General features: G+C 36.1%; 1 long non-coding RNA gene across 1 annotated transcript; it reads right to left on the bottom strand.

Moving 5' to 3' along the window:
- Positions 1-9,375: 9,375 nt before the first annotated feature.
- Positions 9,376-10,146, bottom strand: LOC145138564 (uncharacterized). Its single transcript, XR_013721604.1, has 2 exons — positions 9,841-10,146; positions 9,376-9,588 (listed from the first exon to the last, which is right to left on the bottom strand). It is a non-coding gene; the product is annotated as an uncharacterized LOC145138564 (long non-coding RNA).
- Between the last annotated feature and the right edge of the window lie 9,352 nt (positions 10,147-19,498).

Genomic DNA, 19,498 nt, shown 5'->3' with positions numbered 1-19,498 from the left:
TCATGAACATAAACGAACGAACACGAACAATGTAATTTGTTAAACGAACGAACATGAACAAGAAAACTTGTTCGTTTATCCGTTCGTGTTCGTTTATTTGTTCGGCTAACTTAAATGAACGAACATGAACAAGCCCTGTTCGTGTTTGTTTGGTTCGTTTACAGCCCTAGTTATGATCACCTTTGGTCTTATATGTGACACATGTTAATTTTGTCTTTTAACCACCTCAAATTACTGAAATAGGGGCTGGAACTAGAGAAGTACAAAAGTTTATTCATATAGAAAAATATTACCACTAAAACCACATTGTATTAATTTATATATATATATATATAAAAACGACAGCGTTTTTGCTAAATAAAACATGATTTTTATGTGACATAGGGGTGCTTCCAAGCATGGACCGTAAGCTTACGTTTTGTCCTTAACTAAAAAAGCGGCAAAGGGCACAATATTATGAAGCTAATCACAATCTAAACAAGTTGATCTATGATACTACTATTTATCTAAAATCTGCAAAGAAACAAAGATAGCGTTATCATTGTTATATTGAGGCTGGTTAATTGTTGTTTTAAGTTAAAATTTGAATTAATTGTCCCCGAAGCTAAAGGGTTGTCTTCAGGAGAAAGAGATATGGGTAGGTATGCCTAATTATACTAAATCGCTAGATTAATCAACCCACTAACATAATAAAGTTGATTAAAGAAGAATTGTATCATTAAAAAACTGACTTCATGGGTAAGACTTAAAATGCATATATTATATTAGAAGTATTAAACCACAATTGTGAAACAAATATATAAATCATGGTATAATTTAAAACACTATTTAAATTGCATAATATCGATATAGGTCAAAATCGAGAATAAGGTTATAAAATATCTCCCTGTTAATCTGTTATTATATAAAAATCAATTTCAAAACTGTAATTCTTCGTAAGTTGATGTTAGGATTTCATTTTTAAATTAAATTATTTTTCCTTTTCTGTTATGCACTTATTAATAATTTGTTTTAAAACTATGTACGTAATATTAATTATACAATATTATACGCCAACAACACAAATAAGTGATTATTTCTTGTTTAGCTTTAAGTAGTTGGGTTGGCAATCCAAACTCTACTTATTGTGAAGACGAACACTCATTTGTTACTCAATTATGCTTGTTTTAAATATTTAAATACAGTTTTCTAAAATTTAGATTTAGAAATAGGTTGTATATTTGTAAATTTCATCTCCATAATCAAGATTTAATGTTCGTTTTTGTTGGATAGAAAAGACAAATATATGAAATAAGGATGATTATAATGTATCATATCTTATATTTTGTCTTCAATATATGTCTCACCAATAGGCATGAACACAGGTCCATATTTGATTCGACCGAACCATGAACTAGAAGAACCAATAATCGGAAGAACCAGGAAAGAACCAGCCTAAAGGGAAAATGTAGAACCATGAATTGGATCGTCATAACCTAAATAGGTTTCGGTGCCGATCCCAATTTCCGGTTCCAAAAATGGTCTTTCGGTCAGTAAGTTATTTTCCAACCAATTAAGTCTTTTTTTTAGCCCATTAAGTTGTTTTGCAACCCACTTTCAATTTAGTTTCAATTTACTTCCATCACATTTCACTAAAAGAAACAATAAAATGACCAAACAAATACTAAGGTCAATCCAAAAGAAACTATACGGAAACTTCATAATTCATATATTAAAACCAAAATACCAATAGACCAAAAGAAATAGTATAAAAATGCATTTTAATCATTTGTCTAACCATAACACGGAAAAGAAAAAATCCAACCAAAAAAAAAAAAAAACTTTAATCGTCTTCATTCCCGGCCCTTTTCCTTACTATTATCTTCTTCTAGCGCCTCCTACATCTCTATATAATTAACCAAAAAATATAGTTAGTATCTTAAACTTCTAACAAATAACACAATAAAGATTATAAAGATTTAAAGTTAACTTTGTCTTTATCTCATAATCTTTTAATATATCTTCAACATTATATGCTATGGGTTTCTATTTTAAGAACTAATATTGGGTACACACCAATGTCTCCACAATTGTTGTTGTCAAACACGTTCGATATTCATCTAAAACTTAACCGCAAGTGTTAAATGCGGGTTCAGATGCAATCGTTGACACTTGTATGGTCAAAATATCAAACAACAAACGATTAAAAAGTTATAATTAAGTCAATTAATGTATGAGCTAACATATAATATACTACTAAATTAAATATTAGAAAATACATTTTGTCATACAAGCAACCATAGGAAAAGACAATGCGTTTTTTCCGTCAATCTAAAATGTCGATTTTTTTAATAAAAGATACTTTGGACCCACTCAAATACCTTTTTAACTCGTTTTCATTGAAACTGAATTGGTTCCTTCTGCGTTTAAGAAATCATAAAACAAATCTTTGTCGACATCACAAGTCGCAACTCCTTTTTTCCTTTTGAGTCGATCCAGCATTGTCATATTTTTCTTTGTAGGACAATCCAAAAAATTGTTCCCGTTGAACCCAATCTTCTATCACCATTAATGGTGGAGGGTCACAAGAGAGGGTTTTGGTGAAGAAATGATCAAATAAAGCATAAAACGTTTCATTTTTTGTGTGTTTAAGTCGTCGTCAACAGAGGAAGCGGTCGGGACACGATTTCAGTTTGTTCGGTTTAATCCCGTAATTGGTTAAAAAATACATGTCTTTTGGCCTACCTGGTTATGCCCGTTTTTCAGTGAAACCGGAACCGGTAGAACCGATAACAATAACCCTAGAAGATAAGAACTGGGGAACCCATCCCCAGCCCCCATCCCCCCCCCCCCCCGTGTAGTAACATTATGGTTCGTTCTGGTGCGGGTTCGGTTCGGTTTGACTAGTCTGAATGTGTTAGTTGCTTTTTTGTAACGTCCCAGTTTTCAAAATAAATTTCTCATTTTTAAAATAGAATAAACACATATTTTCATAAGACATAATCAAGGAAAAACCCATTTGTTTGTAAAATGTAGTTCAAATTCTGTCACACCCCCAAACCGGAACGGCAAAAACGTTCGGGGGCGGAGGACGTCATGTAAGTATCACAACGCATGCATTATAGTAATCAAAGTACAGTCAACCATTGCATTAATAAGTATAAGTTTTACATAGGTATTTTAAATATTTCAAATTCAAACATCAACGTAGATACAGAAGACAACAGGAGTCGCAGTACGGTACTAAGCAGTCTTCTCAAAAGCTTCGGGGGTGTACCTGTCTACTAGAGCCCTGAGAATACAAGTAAGTTTTGAAAGAGTATCAGCATAAAGCTGGTGAGTTCATAAGCATTTTGTTTTAGAAAGACAGTTCTCGGTTCTTTTGAAAAGTGTGATATCTTTCCCAGAAAACCTTATACTATCTGGTGTAATAAATGTATAAACCTCAAGTAAAATGATTCTTTGATATCTGTTGAAAATGTTCCTCAAGAAAATCCCATATTTTCTTATGAAAAGCATGATTAAACCCATTTCTTCTATGACTTCTTTGTTCATACTAGTCACGCATAAACCAAGGAGTTATGGAAGAAATATGAATATACGTTAGTTGATTAATAGACCATCTATTTATAAAATACTTATGTTTACCCTGGGAAATCCTACATTTCCCCTATGTGAAAGCTATTGAATTACCCGTTCTAAATCGGAAAGTACAAGTATCTACCATACTTATATTGTTTAAGCATTGTTCCTTTTTAAAACCCTGGCTACTCCCAATGATGTATATTAGTCTTATTACATAAATAAAACTAACTGAAAAGCGAAATCTCGTAAACAAATGATTAGTTTATACTTATTGTGAGTCGTATAACCATGCTTGATATGACCTAGAGACCGTTACAACGTTCTTCAAGTGTTGGTTAAATGATATTTGTCACCCCAGGCATGCCTGCCTAACTGTAGTTAACAGTTCAGGTGTGGGATTGTCAATCCCGAATAGATCTATTCACAAATCTCACGCTCTCCCTCCAGGAGACTCTGGTTATACTACGATAGGATTTAATTCAGTACACCTAAGGGTACAGTTTTGAAGTAGAGCCTCACAATCTTGTACAATCTAGTTTACATGTAATTCTAGGATTTAGTTTGTAAACGCCCAAGGACGTGTCTCCAATTAGATTAACGACTTTACGAATAATAATACAGGAAAACCCTTTTTGTTATTAACATGAATCCTTATAAAATAATATCTTTTGTTTCATGACTCATAAGTTCATTTCCTTAGTTTTGAAAACTGCTTTTGCAAGGTTAGTATCTTAACACTTTTTGTCAAAATTGATTTCTATATCCGATGTATATTATTAATGGAAATATTTTAAACAAAATAATATATTTGAACACAAGATTACTTGTGCTTTTACTTGTATTCCCCCCTGAAAACATTAAAAACTCGGAAAATGTAGGGGTATGAACTCACCTCGAGTGAGTGGTTTGAATGAAAGATCGGTATGAGATGTTGAGTGTCCAGTGAAGCCTCGAATACAATTAGATCCTATTTAACATGTAATAGCACATATAGGAGTCAAATTAGGGTATTTCACTACTATACATGATTGGAAACCACTCTGGACTTGGAAATACTTGAACTAAGTGTCGAAACCACATGTGATTGAGTGAGGGAGGTGTACGGCCACCTTAAGGGTGTGTACGGCCATGGGTGTGCGGACCATGAGTGTACGGCCGTACACTCATGAAGAGGTGTGTTTTTGAGGTGTTTCCAAGGTTCTAACTAGCATCCAAGAAGTGTTCTAGGTCCCATGCTTAGTTGCAATGCAAGTATGAGGCCTAAAATGATCATCAAAGTGGGTTTACCGCCCTAAGAGGTGTGTGCGGACGTACAAGGGGTGTGCGGTCGTACACCCATCATGTTCATGCCAAATTTGTCGACTTTCAGGTGAATCAAGGCTAGGGTCATGTCCAACTAGAAGATAGGGGTCAAACTCTCACTTTGGAGGGCCTTTAAGGGGGTGTACGGCCAACCTTATGAAGGTGTGCGGCCGTACTCCTCCAAGGGATGAAGAACATGATGAAACTTGATGAACCAAGGCTTGAATCAAGAGGTCTTTCAAGTATAACAAGCTATAGGATGGAATACTTACGTTTTTGAAGCCTTAGAGGGTTCACGATTGAAGAAACTTGAGAGAGAATGGAGTAGTGTGCAACCAAGGGAATAAAGGAAATGAAGGAAGGGGGTCTACTCATATATATAGGGGTGGGTGACCCACCACCTTGAGTGTGCGACCATGGGGGGTGTACAACCGTACACCCATGTGTGCGGCCGTACACTTCTCCTCAGAGAGTGTATGGCCCGATTTGTTACTTTACGAATTTGATAACTCATCCCTAAACTCAATCCTTGGTTGCACTTAAGCTTAGAACACTTAAACGGACCCTAAACGATGCTAAAAGATAGCAGAAACGGGTCTGACGTTGACTGAATTGAATAGTTGCACAAAATAGAAGTTTCGGGTTGTCACAAATTCAAAGTTATAATGAAAAGTATCGTGGAATCTCAAATCATTAAACTGTTGTGAATGTGTACAGTCACGCATTCGCATTCTCACGACCTGATAAAGTACTTGAAAAACATTTAATCTACAATTATAAACAACAAGCTTAGTGTATTCCCAAAATTACCTCACACAACAATACACATACAATGTGTAACATCCAAAATTTACCACAAAATTTTTCATTTTTAATATAGAGAAACCATCATGTATTATAAAGCTAGGTCATAAAATCCCACGTTAATCAAATACAAACATCCAAATCAGAGTATCAACATGCGGAAAATCATAAAATCTGCAAGTCGAATTGTATAGTCAATCCTTCGCCTTTCCGCGATCATTTGAAGTACCAGAAACATATTTAATCCACAACTGTAAGTACGAAGCTCAGTGAGTTTCCCAAAATGTTATAGAAAACTCAACATAATAAACAACTATGGGTTATCAGCAACCCTATGGATTAACAGCCCGCATTTCAGGGGTTATCAACAACCCTGAGGACTATCAGCAGCCCCGTGGACTCACGGTTGTCCAGGAGTTATCTGTAACTCAGGCTCACATATAACATCAATCAATAAGGAAGGCCCAGTTGGTCAGCTTGCATACACTACTACACAGGTAAATATAGTGAGAAGACACACGTTGCGGATAACAGCTAGACACAACAGCTCACACGCAGAGTAGACAGGTACAGCAAGTCACTTAATAGCAATAAAGAAATCCCCTTTCAGTTTATACTCTAAAACCTAAATTTGACCAAAATTCAACGGTCAACGATCAATCAACCTATGCCCCTCGTACAAGCTGCTTTACGCTTAACGTAGAGCTATAGATGGAAACGGGCCAAGACTACGCTACGCTCAGCGTAGAGGAATTTACGACCAACGTAGCAGCATAATGGTCAAAAATCTCATTAAGATCTTAATACATAAAGTTAGCTCCTCAAATTTCCAGATATGAACCAAGGGAAAGTTCTAATAGATAAGGTCTTTGACTTTCTCCATTTGCATACCAACAATGAGCAATAAAATCAAACCCTAAGTCCATGAAGTACACTAATGCTTAAGATCTCATGCATGGGGTAGATGGGGGTGACCAAGCTCTCATTTTTTTTTATTTAACAACCCCAAGAAAATCAGAAAATGATCTTAATATGGTCTGGAGTAATTCATACTCTCAAGAACCAAAGTTATGGGACAAAAAGCATATAAATCCATGGCTAACTTGATTTAGCATGAAAGAATACCAAGATGGGAACTTTATACCTTCTAAGTATGGACAATAAGATGAAGGATCTGGATCTACAAGGCTTGGAGCTCTGAGATGCTTTGCCAATTATCTTTTCCTTCAAGGATACACACAAGAACACTTTAAGACCTCAAATCCCTCACAAAGCAACTAGGGTTTCGAAATGACTGGCTAGGAGGGTGGAGGTTGGGCATGAAGAGGCCCCCAAGGAGTTAGAGCCTTTAAATAAGCTCACACCCCCAAGAATTAGGGTTTTGGTATTGTCCTCCTACACCACACGTAGGTTATCCTACGCCCAACGTAGGTCATTAAGTCCCCGCATGAATTCTTCCTCATACGCTTAGCATAGGGGGCTATCCTACGCCCGACGTAGGACATAAAAATGCTATAAAAGACCAAATTGACCTTGGAAACTCAAACCTGCGAATATGGGTGTTACAATTCTCCCCCATTAGAATCATATTTCGTCCTCAAAGTCCGTTGTTGCAAATAACTTTGGGTAATTCTCCCAACCATCATTATTTTATTGTCGAATATGAGTGCAAAAGTTGGCAGTCTGTCATGAGCACTTCATATCTGACGATTGTTGCGAGCTGGATTTTTTAGATTGATTTTGGTTGGGATAGTTGCATGCATTGCATTATCCATTTGAATTTATCTTTTCGAATATATATATATATATATATATATATATATATATATATATATATATATATATATATATATATATATATATATATCTACCTCTTCTAATAAATGAAACCTAAAAATGACACGTGTCAGTTTTTTAGAATGTCTCTTTGACAAGTAGCATTTTTCTATGATTTTTATTATTTCCTTTTTTTGTAACAAATCAAATTCAATTCAAATTTTGAATATACAAAATCATATCCTAATAACATTATTATGTTTATTTTGCTTAACAAATTAATTCATAATTAGTTACAATAGACAAAATCTTGGTTTTTTTTTTACATTTATTATTTTTTTTATCTATATAAAAATTTTAAATATACCGATCGTGGTTTCCACGGGTTATAACCTAGTATATATATATATATATATATATATATATATATATATATATATATATATATATATATATATATATATATATATAGGGTTGGGTTAATGTGAGACAGCCTAATTTTGTGAGACCGTGAGACGCAATCCTAGCCACTAATTTTGTAGATAAAAAAACCATTTTTAAAAATGCAAAATAATTGAAAATTTTCGAAAAAAAATTTTCAAATATTATTTTCGTCATTTATATTTTCCGAAAAAAAAATAAAAAATACCAAAATAAAATAAATACCTTTTTTTTACATATTCTTCTAGAATATTAGAATATTTTACATATCTGACAAATCTAGTAGAATATTCTAACATTCTAAAAATCACATTATAATATTTACAGTGTAATATTCTATTAAAATATTTCACGTAGGTATTTTTTTTAGGTAATTAAAGTGACAAAAATAATAATTAAAAACAGAATTTTCGGAATTTTCCTTTTATATTGCATTTTAAAATTATTTTCAGATTTGGTTTCACTGTCTCACAAAATTAACATGGTCTCAAATGAATATATATATATATATATATATATATATATATATATATATATATATATATATATATATATATATATATATATATAATAGTGTCAAGTTTTATAGTTTTGTTTATTGATCGGATTATCGTATCCGAGTATTTTGTAACTCTTATGGGTATTATTGGATCTATATGATCTTATTTGGATTTTGATTATTGAGACGCGTATATTGAAGGTATATTTACCTTGTATTGTTTATTCAGTTGTGAAGTTATTTGAGATTTGTCATAAATGACACGGGTAAATTACATAAGTGGTCCCTATGGTATGGGATAATTTGCTTCGTTGGTCCCTAACTAATTTTTTTTACACGAACGGTCCTTAGAATTTGATTTTATTACGTCTTTGGTCCCTGATCAAGTTAAAATGTATATTTTACCCTAAATGTTGTTTTTTAATTTCTTTTATAATTATTTTTCAATTGTTATATATATTAAACCATTAAATAAAATCTATCTCACCCCACCCCCACCACCACCCCCATTTCTTTCCTTCATTTCCCGTTAAAAAATCCCGACAACCACCGCCGACTAATTTCCGGCAACAACCGCGGGCCAACTCCGATAACCAAAACCAAAGTCATCCAAAATCATTCCTTAATTTAAACCTAAAATCCAACTTATACCAAAATCATAGTCAACCCTTTCACCACCGATCGTTATACACCACCTAACCCTTTCACCACCGATCGTCATCCACCACCCAACCCTTTCACCACCGATCGTCATCCACCACTAACCACTATCATGACCACCGACCACCCTATTTGCAAAATCAAAAGTAAAGCCAAAATCAAGACTGATTCATCCTTATATCAAATGCCAAAGTCAAAACTGGTTTCATCCTTAAGCCATACATAAAAATCAACAGTGATATCAAAAGGAAATAAGAACCAAAAATCAATTGAAATAATCTTCAAAAACTTGCAAGCAAAAACATATTTCAAGACAGAACAACACCCACTAAAATCGAAACCAAAATTATAGTATAGATTAATAACAAATGTATCTTGCTGGTAATCAAGAAATCAACATCAAAATCCACAAAGATGATGAGGGTTTAATATCTCCTCATCCATGTTTCTTTTTTTCTTCTGCATCTATGAGGCTATCAATGGTGTCATCGTAGAAGGCAAAAACGAATATCTTCTGTTCACCGATTCATCTATTTTTTCCTCTGCATCCAGAAATTGAGTTTTTTGTGAGGGAGAGATGGAGAAGAATATGAAAAGGAACACGAGAGGAAGAGCAAAAATCCAAATCCATGAGAACCTTTCACTTAGAAATTTCAACAAGAAAACCTTATGAAACGTGAATCAGAGAAAACAAATGGAGATTGGATTTTGGGGTCCCTTTATAATCCAATTGAGACGGGGTAAGAGAGAGAGAGAGAGAGAGAGAGAGAGAGAGAGAGAGAGAGAGAACATACGAGATAGAAATGGTTTATCTACGTTGGAAACAACGAAGGAAACAAAGAGATCTTTGATTTGGTCGCTAGATCTCTGGTTTACAGAACTCGAAGATCCAGCTGAGGGTGGATCTGGGGTAGGGTTTGCGTTTTCATAAATTGATGGATTCAGAAGGGGTTTCTGTTCTTCGGGGTTCTAGAGCTCGATATCGGTGGTCATTGTAGTCGTCAGACATGAAATACGGGTGGCTGCCGGACGTGGTCGTCGGAAGTGAGAGAGACGTGATAGGAAAGAGATGGGAATTGGAATTGAAGGAAAGAAACACATTTATTTTCTTTTTGTTAATTTTTTAAATAATAGAAAACAGCCGATTAAATTAAAAATAAATGGATTAAGGGTAATATAGTCAATTTAGGTTCAGTAGGGACGAAATTCGCAACAAAATAAAATTTTAGGGACGGTCGGATTTAAAAAAAAAATAGTTAGGGACCAAGCGTGCAAACGGATTCAAACCATAGGGACCATTCATTTAATTTACCCAAATGACACCGTACTTTGACTAGTATAATATTTTACCCCCAAGTTGACTTTTGATGTTGGTTTTGTTGTTTTGAGATGGTACGAGTTTGTACATTGGTGTATGAACCATAATGTTCATTCATGTATCGTCCATAATGTCTAACTCTGAGATTGTACTCACTAGGCTCCCCGTAGCCTAAATCACTTGTTGATAAATTGTTGCAGGTTAGTAGATAATGTCCGAAGCTTGTGAGACTTATGAGATTTGGATATTTAGAAGACTGTTGGTTTGTAATATCTACTTAAACCTTTATTTTGATATCCGTTGTAGCACTCTCACATGAATAGTTGTATTAAACAGCTAAATGTTTGGAAAATTTTAATCGGGACCATTATCCACGGTTGAACTTTGTAAACTGTTTGATTTTAGCTTTGGAAATCGTTTTTCTGCAAACTAAAACTCTGAAATTATTTTGAAAGATATCATTAAAGGCTAATTCAAACATACCTATGTGAGGGGTGTTACAAATTTATTACCACTACAATTGTGTTAGTTATTTAATTACATTATATGAATCATGGACCCGTAAAAATGTCAACTAAACCTTGCATATTGTATGCTAAATCACATATTGCGTGTTTGCCCTCTTTTAGTCAAATTGTTTTAGTATCGCGTTGCTGAATTTTCTTTAGTATGCCTTAAGATATCTCCAACCCACCCCAAACTCTATTTTTCCTCATTTCTCCCCCATTCCCCTCCAACCTCAAACATCCCAAAAATTTCAGCAAATTTAAACTTTTTCAAAACAACCCATTTTATTAACAAAGTGTTTGTAAAAAACATGATTTAAAATCAGAGTCCCCCAAAATCCAATTTGTAGAAAACAAAGGATGTGTACAGTCATGCCTTTGCCTTGCCAAAATCATCAGGAGCGCCTTCAGCATGTACCACTACACAACAGATAGCATGTACCAACAAACAACATGCATAGAGAGCCTTCAGCCTGTTTGGACCGCCTCACCGGGCCTTCAGCCTGTCTGGACCGGTCACAAAACCTTCAGCATGTCTGGACCACCTCACCGGGCCTTCGGCCTGTCTGGCCCATTCTCCAAGCCTTCTGCCTGACTGGTACGCCCTACTGGCCTTCAGCCTATCGGGGCCGCCCTGGGTTTGTTGGCTTTCAGCACTAAGCAGGACCGCCTCAACCCAACCACACACAAACCATGTCGACATGTACATAACATATAAGCATATATATATATAACATACCAATATAAATATTACCGGGTTTGTTTACTGGCAGCACAAAGCAATACAATCTCAACCCAACCACACTACATCAACACATGCGACCGGTAAACATATAGCCATAACAGATAACATTCAGATCTAACAGTTCACTACAATACTCGATCATACGATAAATTAGGATATCAATTTAAAGGGTCGCCCTTGGTGCCTTAGACCCTTAGGTACAGTGAGGAAAAACTCACCTCAATCCGCTGATACGCAAATGACTGCTTGCACCACTGTTAGGTGTATTTTATGCACCCATTTTGTAGCTTTATTTTCAAAGAGCTTTTTTTTAATTTGACAACTTGGTTAATGGGAAGTGTTAGAGCTTGTTAACACTTTCAAGTACCAACTTAGGTGGAATTGAGTAGATATCATTGTTGGATTAGGTGTCTAAGCCCATAACTATAATTGGTATGTACTTGAATTGATAGCAGCACAGTCCTTTTGGGTTGCCCTCAACCTAGCAACTGGACAAGGAAATTATGAAAGGAGAGATATTAATTTATAAGATTAATAAATTAATATAAATGATTTATTAATATGTTAAAAGATTAATATATTGATTAGAAATCATTATGTTTAATTAATAGTTAGCCAGAAATTAATCAGAATTAATTTTGGGGTTAAAAGTATTAATTATAAAGTGCAGGGACTAGTTTGCAATTATCAGATAGTTGAGTGGAAGACTCCAGAACCTCCTTGGAAGGAGGTGGACGAAATCCATAGGGAAAACCCTAGAGATTTCGTCCAAGGGGTTCCAGATAAGGCCCTTGGGTTTTGCTTAGGCCCTAAGCAAAGGATAATTAGGGTTTTCCCTAAACCCTAGATCCCTCAGCTATTTAAGGAGCCTCCTGGCTCACATTTTAGGCCACTCTATTCTTTGGAAGATATCTAGGCTGAAATTGCATACTCTCTCCATCCTCTCTCCTCCTAGTTTCTTTCTTGCTAACTCTTGGGTGTGATTCCATTAGAGGCATTACACTTGTGGTGCTAAGCTTCCAAGAAGATCAAGATCAAGATCAAGGGAATTATCAATTGTTTGCTATAACAATTGAAAGGTATGTAACTCCTAAACCCTAGTTTACTATTTTCGAAAATAGCCTCCTTCTCTAGGGTTCTTGTTTTGCAATTCAAAGTTGTATGTTCAATAGTTAAAACATAGATCCAAACTAGGTTGCATGTGAACTTAGGAATTGTTTTCTGGTTTATTTGTTTTACCTAAAACCCATCAGTGGTATCAGAGCCATTGTTTTGTTTTAAATTGAATTGCTATAATTGTTGAATTGCAAATTAGGGTTTATAGCTATTAAACCCTAAAGGCCAAATTTTCGTTTTAGGGTTTTGGATCAAAGGGTTTTCGAAAACCCTAGCCTCCAAAGAACCCTAATCGAAATTAGGGTTAGGGTTTTGAAAACCCTAGCCTCCTCCCTTGTAAATTTCGAAATATGCTAGAAGTTTTAGGGTTTCTTGTTTTGGATAATTGTTACTTGATTAGATTAATTGGATAATTATCCTTACCCTAATTTTCGAAATTTAGAGGGATAAGGATTAGGATTAAATTAATTGATTAATTTGATTAGATAATCCTTACAAGATTTAAAAAATTGATTAAAAGTTAATCAGTAGATAAAATATTAAATCTAGTTAATTGGTTTATTTAAATTTAAATTTAATAGTTTGAATTTCGAAATTTATATAAACCTCAAAGTTTTAAAAAGTTTAAAACACACCTTATATATGTATTATAATTAAAAGTTTAATATTATATATGTATAAGAATATGGTCAGTCAAATCGCTAGTATGCCTCATTCACGAAGCTAGTCTATAAGGGGGGTATAAGGAAACTGCGTATAAAATGGTAGTTGAATGGGTGTCCACTCTCACCCACCGCTCCCTTGATTAGTGGAGGGTCGTTAGCAGAACAGATTTGATAGGACAACTACTTCTCATTAAAAGTATAATGCTATTAAAGAAAGTACTAGAACATTATTTTCAAAAATCCCAACTCTAGTTACTTTAGAAAAAATGTGAAAAGTATGCTAATCCATGAAATTGCACATTATGCTTTATTGGTCGTTAGTGGAGCGTGTGTGGTTAACCAGCACACTAAAAGGCACTAATAAAGAGTAGTAATGGGTATCTCATAATTGTCATTTTGATGGAGCGTGTGTGGTTTACCAACACATCAATAGTTAATGATAAAGACAATGAGGTTACCAAGCACATTTGCATGGTTATTCACATCTTGTTTGTGATCCTCGGCATCCCAGTCACAAATAGAAGAGCATAATCTGAGATTAAAACATGCCATTGAATAATTTCAATGTATCTCAAAAGAATTAGGAATTTCACTTCGTTTGTTTCGTCTAATGGTGGAATTGGTGAATCGTCATTCACCTACCTTTATGAAATTTACTCTTGGATCTCGGCATCCCATTTCTAAGTTGTGAATCTTCATAGTTGGATCCTAACCTTGATATTATATCTTTGGGTTATTTTATTAAGGTATCTTGAAATCTAACTAAAACTTTCCTTCTTTTCAGATGTCTACTCTTGGAAACACTTCTGCTTCATCCTCCTCCAACCAAAATTTCTCTTTGCTCAATATCTGGTCCAAAGTCGTTATGGATGGCTCTAACTATAACGATTGGATGCGCAACATCAAGATGGCGCTTCGTTTTGAGAAAAAAGAATATGTTCTTGAAAAGGAGCTCAAAGAGCTTGATGAGTCTGAAGCTACTCCTGAAGAATATGCTGCCTACAAGAAACATTACGATGATGCTACCAAAGTGGCATGCATCATGGTGGCAACCATGTCCCCAGAACTGCAGAGGTACTATGAGGAATACTGGCCTTTCGAGATGAACAATGACCTTATGGAAAAGTACCATAAGGGAGCTCGTCAAGAAAAGTTTGAAGTAGTCAAGTCACTCATGGCTTGCAAGATGAAAGAAGGGGAATCGGTTGTGTCACATGTGCAAAGAATGCAACGCTACATAGAGCGTTTGGTCAATCTCAACATTCACTTTGATGAGGAATTGGCCATTGACATGGTCTTGAACTCACTACCTGATTGTTATGGTCAGTTTATTCTAACTTACCATTTGAACAATACTGAGCAGACTCTGGCCCAATTGCACAACTTGTTGCAGACAGCTGAAGCAGGGATGAAGGGTAAAAGTATACCCTCCACACCTGCAAGTGCCCCTGTCTTGGCTATTGGACAGGGAAAGGGGAAAAAGAGGAAAGGTCCTCCCAAGCAAAACTGGAAGAGCAAGGCTCAAGCTGGGTCATCTAGCAATGACCCAAAGGCTAAGCCCAATGGTTCCACTCCCCATGTTTCTGATCCAAAAGAGGCCGTTTGCTTTTACTGCAATCAAAATGGGCACTGGAAGAGATCTTGCCCACAATATCTGCAAGATATCAAGGATGGCAAAGTGAAGCCATCTTCGGCAGGTATTTACACTATTTCTGCTAATAACTCATTATCTTCTCGTTCATGGGTCCTTGATACAGGATGTGGTTTTCATATTTGTTCTGATATGCAGGGGCTAAATGAAAGTGAGGGGATAGAGCGAGGAAGGATAAACTTGATCATGGGAAACAGAAAGTCTTCACCAATAACCAAGATCGGAGTTTATCAGCTTTTGCTTAGTAATGATGTTAGATTAGATTTGATAAATTGTTGATATTCGTCTGAGATGACGAGAAACATTATTTCATTTCATGCATTGTTCAGACAAGGTTTTAAATATTATTTTAATGATTTGAATGGTTCAATTTCTGTTTATAAGGATGGTGTTTTTATGTTTGAAGCTTTACCTTGTGATGGTGTGTATGAAACAGTGACTTGTGTTGATAGCTTAGGAAATAGTGTACTTAATATTGACTTGTCTAATAGCGTAGACAAGGCATGCTTGTGGCATTGTCGTCTTGGACACATTAACAAGAAACGCATAGCCCAACTCCAAAAGGATGGAGTGTTGGAATCATTTGACCTAAAATCAGATGATATGTGTGAATCTTGTCTTTTGGGAAAGATGACAAAATCACCATTCACAGGGTCTTGTGAAAGAGGTGAAGGTCTGTTGGATCTCATACACACAGATGTGTGTGGGCCCTTCAGATCAACTACAAGAGATGCTAATCGATTCTATGTGACTTTCACTGACGATTATAACAGATATGGTTATATCTACTTGATCAAGCATAAGTCAGAAACCTTTGAAAAGTTCAAAGAGTTTAAGCATGAGGTCGAAAATCAATTGGGCAGGAAGATAAAGATACTTAGATCCGATAGAGGCGGGGAGTATCTTAGTATCAAGTTCAACGACTATCTGAAAGAATGTGGGATAGTCTCACAATTGACTCCTCCTAGGACACCTCAGTTAAATGGTGTAGCTGAGAGGCGTAATCGAACCTTGTTAGACATGGTTCGTTCTATGATGAGTCGTGCTTCGCTTCCTATTCACTTCTGGGGGTATGCCTTAGAGACAGCCGCCCACATCATCAATCTTGTCCCTACAAAGAAGGTTACCAAAACACCTCACGAAATGTGGACGGGGAAAGTTCCCTCGTTGGCACATATTAAAGTCTGGGGTTGTGAAGCTTTCGTAAGACGAGAGACTCACGACAAGCTAGCAGCTAGAAGTGAGAAATGTGTTTTCATTGGTTACCCAAAGCAGTCTTTTGGATATTTGTTCTACAGACCAAGTGAAAACGTGGTCTTTGTAGCACGAAGAGGAGTCTTTCTGGAGAGAGAGCTCATATTCAAAGAGGACAGTGGGAGCACCATTGACCTTGAAGAAATTCGAGAGTCAGCCAATGAAGGAACCTTAGATGACACTAGCACTCAACCAGAGGAAACAGTTCCTGTTGAACCAGTTGATAACTCATTACCTCTTCGAAGGTCCACTAGGGTGAGTGTGCCACCTGAGTTATATGGTTTTCATATTACCTCAGAAGGTGACACATTCATAAGTGATAGGACACTGGTAAATTTAGATGAACCAGTCACTTATAAGGAAGCAATGGCAGGCCCAGAGGCTTCCAAGTGGAAAGAGGCAATGAACAGCGAGATTAAGTCCATGTATGACAACCAAGTTTGGAATTTGGTTGATAGTGCACCAGGTCGTAAGACAGTTGGGTGAAAATGGATATTCAAGAAGAAGACAGACATGGATGGAAATGTGCACACATTCAAGGCTCGACTGGTTGCAAAAGGTTTCACTCAAACCCCAGGGGTTGACTATCTAAGATTAAATCTATTAGGATATTGCTCACCATAGCTGGCTTTCATGACTATGAAATCTGGCAGATGGATGTCAAGACTGCTTTCCTTAATGGGAAGTTGGCTGAGGATGTTTACATGAATCAGCCAGAGGGTTTTGTTGATGCAAAGTTTCCCAATAGAGTGTGCAAGCTTGAGAAATCCATTTATGGATTGAAACAGACATCTCGCAGCTGGAATCTTTGCTTCCATGAGAAAGTCAAAGAGTTTGGCTTCTCTAGAAGTGAATATGAGTTTTGTGTGTATATCAAGGCTAGTGGGAGTATAGTAACTTTTCTGGTGTTATATGTCGATGACATATTACTCATTGGTAACGACGTTCCAACCTTGAGAGATGTTAAGTCTTGGCTTGGAAAGTGTTTTGCCATGAAAGACCTTGGAGAAGCTGCCTATATTCTTGGGATTAGAATATTGAGAGATAGAAAGAAGAGACTAATTGGACTTAGTCAGAGCACATACTTGGGTAAGGTACTAAAGAGGTTTAGTATGGAAAATTCCAAGAATGGGAGAGCTACCTATCCAGAGCAATACCAAATTGAGTAAGACTCAATGCCCGAGTACAGATGAGGAAATAGATGACATGAGTCGTGTACCTTATGCTTCCGCTGTCGGATCGATCATGTACGCTATGACATGTACTCGCCCTGATGTGGCATTTGCTTTGAGCATGGTCAGTCGTTATCAGGGAAACCCAGGTAGAGCTCATTGGATAGCGGTTAAGAATATACTCAAGTATTTGCGAAGGACAAAGGACTGGGTCCTTGTACTTGGTGGCAATGATACTTTGAGAGTAGATGGTTACAGTGATGCCAGCTTTCAAACGGATAGAGATAACTTCCGTTCTCAATCAGGCTGGGTATTTTTACTGAATGGAGGAGCAGTTACTTGGAAAAGTTCCAAGCAAGATACGGTGGCTGATTCTACTTGTGAATCAGAGTACATAGCAGCGAGTGAAGCGTCGAAAGAAGCATCTTGGTTGAGGAACTTCATCGGAGATCTCGGAGTTGTTCCAACCATCCAGGAGCCTATGGAACTGTTCTGCGATAATGAAGGAGCGGTTGCCTTGACAAAGGAACTGAGAGATCATGGTAAAACCAGACATATCGACAGAAAGTACCATTTCATCAGACATAGAGTAGAAGAAGGCCATCTTGTAGTGAAGAGGGTGTCATCTGAAGATAACCCAGCAGATCCCCTCACAAAGGGTCTGAGTAGGGCTAAGTATATTCAGCATGCTCGGAGCATAGGACTGAAAGATGATATTAGTTTTAGTAGTTAGATTAGTTTTGTTCTGAAACTTGTAACAAAGTAAATGTAATTGACTTTTGGAGATTAAATAATAAAGTATTATTTATAAGTTTGGTTTCTGCCTTTTGTCAATTGTTTATTATTGTGTTTCATTTTTGCATGTTTTACTTCCCGAATAATAAGATTATTCAAACTCCACAGTCGCTCGTACTTTTGGAAGTAAGTAGTGACTCACGACTGTCATGAACTGGATTGTAGATTGTCTAAAGGATAGACATGGCAATAGAATTGCTGCAACATTCATGAGTACTCAGAAATTGAGATTTGAGTATTGGATAAACCCACGCTCAGAGTATCACTTCATGGAATTCATCACGAATAATACTGAGACGATAATATCTTATAATCTTGAAACGAAGATATATGAGTTGTAATTTACAAGTCGGTCATGCATTGGTGATACGAAAACGCATCAGTAACTTGGTGTTATAAAACGTATTGTCATGTATAATTTGATGAGTAAAAGATACAAGCATATGAGTCAACGTTTATTTGTTCCTTTTGCCCTAACCGGAAAAGCGATATCTGTGGGCCCCTCGATGATTTGGTGTTGACTTATGTGCTGGGCCCAGCCAGGACTAAATTGATGTGTTCAATTAAAAGTCCTACATCATCACAAATCAGGAATCGGGAAACATAGATTCTGGACAAAGAGATTGATTACATTCCATGTCTTTTGTCTAGGGATATATAGCAGAACGAAGGATTATATGATCACTTATCTTAGGACACGTAACTGACTGGGTCAGAGTTCGGCAGCAGCTTTTGGAAGCTACAATTTACTGGTCGAATTTAGAAGGCATACTAGCAATTATAGTTACAGACTTATCCAAGTGGGAGACTGTTGGATTAGGTGTCTAAGCCCATAACTATAATTGGTATGTACTTGAATTGATAGCAGCACAGTCCTTTTGGGTTGCCCTCAACCTAGCAACTGGACAAGGAAATTATGAAAGGAGAGATATTAATTTATAAGATTAATAAATTAATATAAATGATTTATTAATATGTTAAAAGATTAATATATTAATTAGAAATCATTATGTTTAATTAATAGTTAGCCAGAAATTAATCAGAATTAATTTTGGGGTTAAAAGTATTAATTATAAAGTGCAGGGACTAGTTTGCAATTATCGGATAGTTGAGTGGAAGACTCCAGAACCTCCTTGGAAGGAGGTGGACGAAATCCATAGGGAAAACCCTAGAGATTTCGTCCAAGGGGTTCCAGATAAGGCCCTTGGGTTTTGCTTAGGCCCTAAGCAA

This window comes from Lactuca virosa, chromosome 9 (genome assembly GCF_052849685.1).
Source record: "Lactuca virosa cultivar CGN04683 chromosome 9, Lactuca_virosa_CGN04683_v6, whole genome shotgun sequence".
Lineage (NCBI taxonomy): Eukaryota > Viridiplantae > Streptophyta > Magnoliopsida > Asterales > Asteraceae > Lactuca > Lactuca virosa.
Note: the sequence above shows the minus strand (reverse complement) of the source record. Positions and strands in the feature narration are given on the sequence as shown.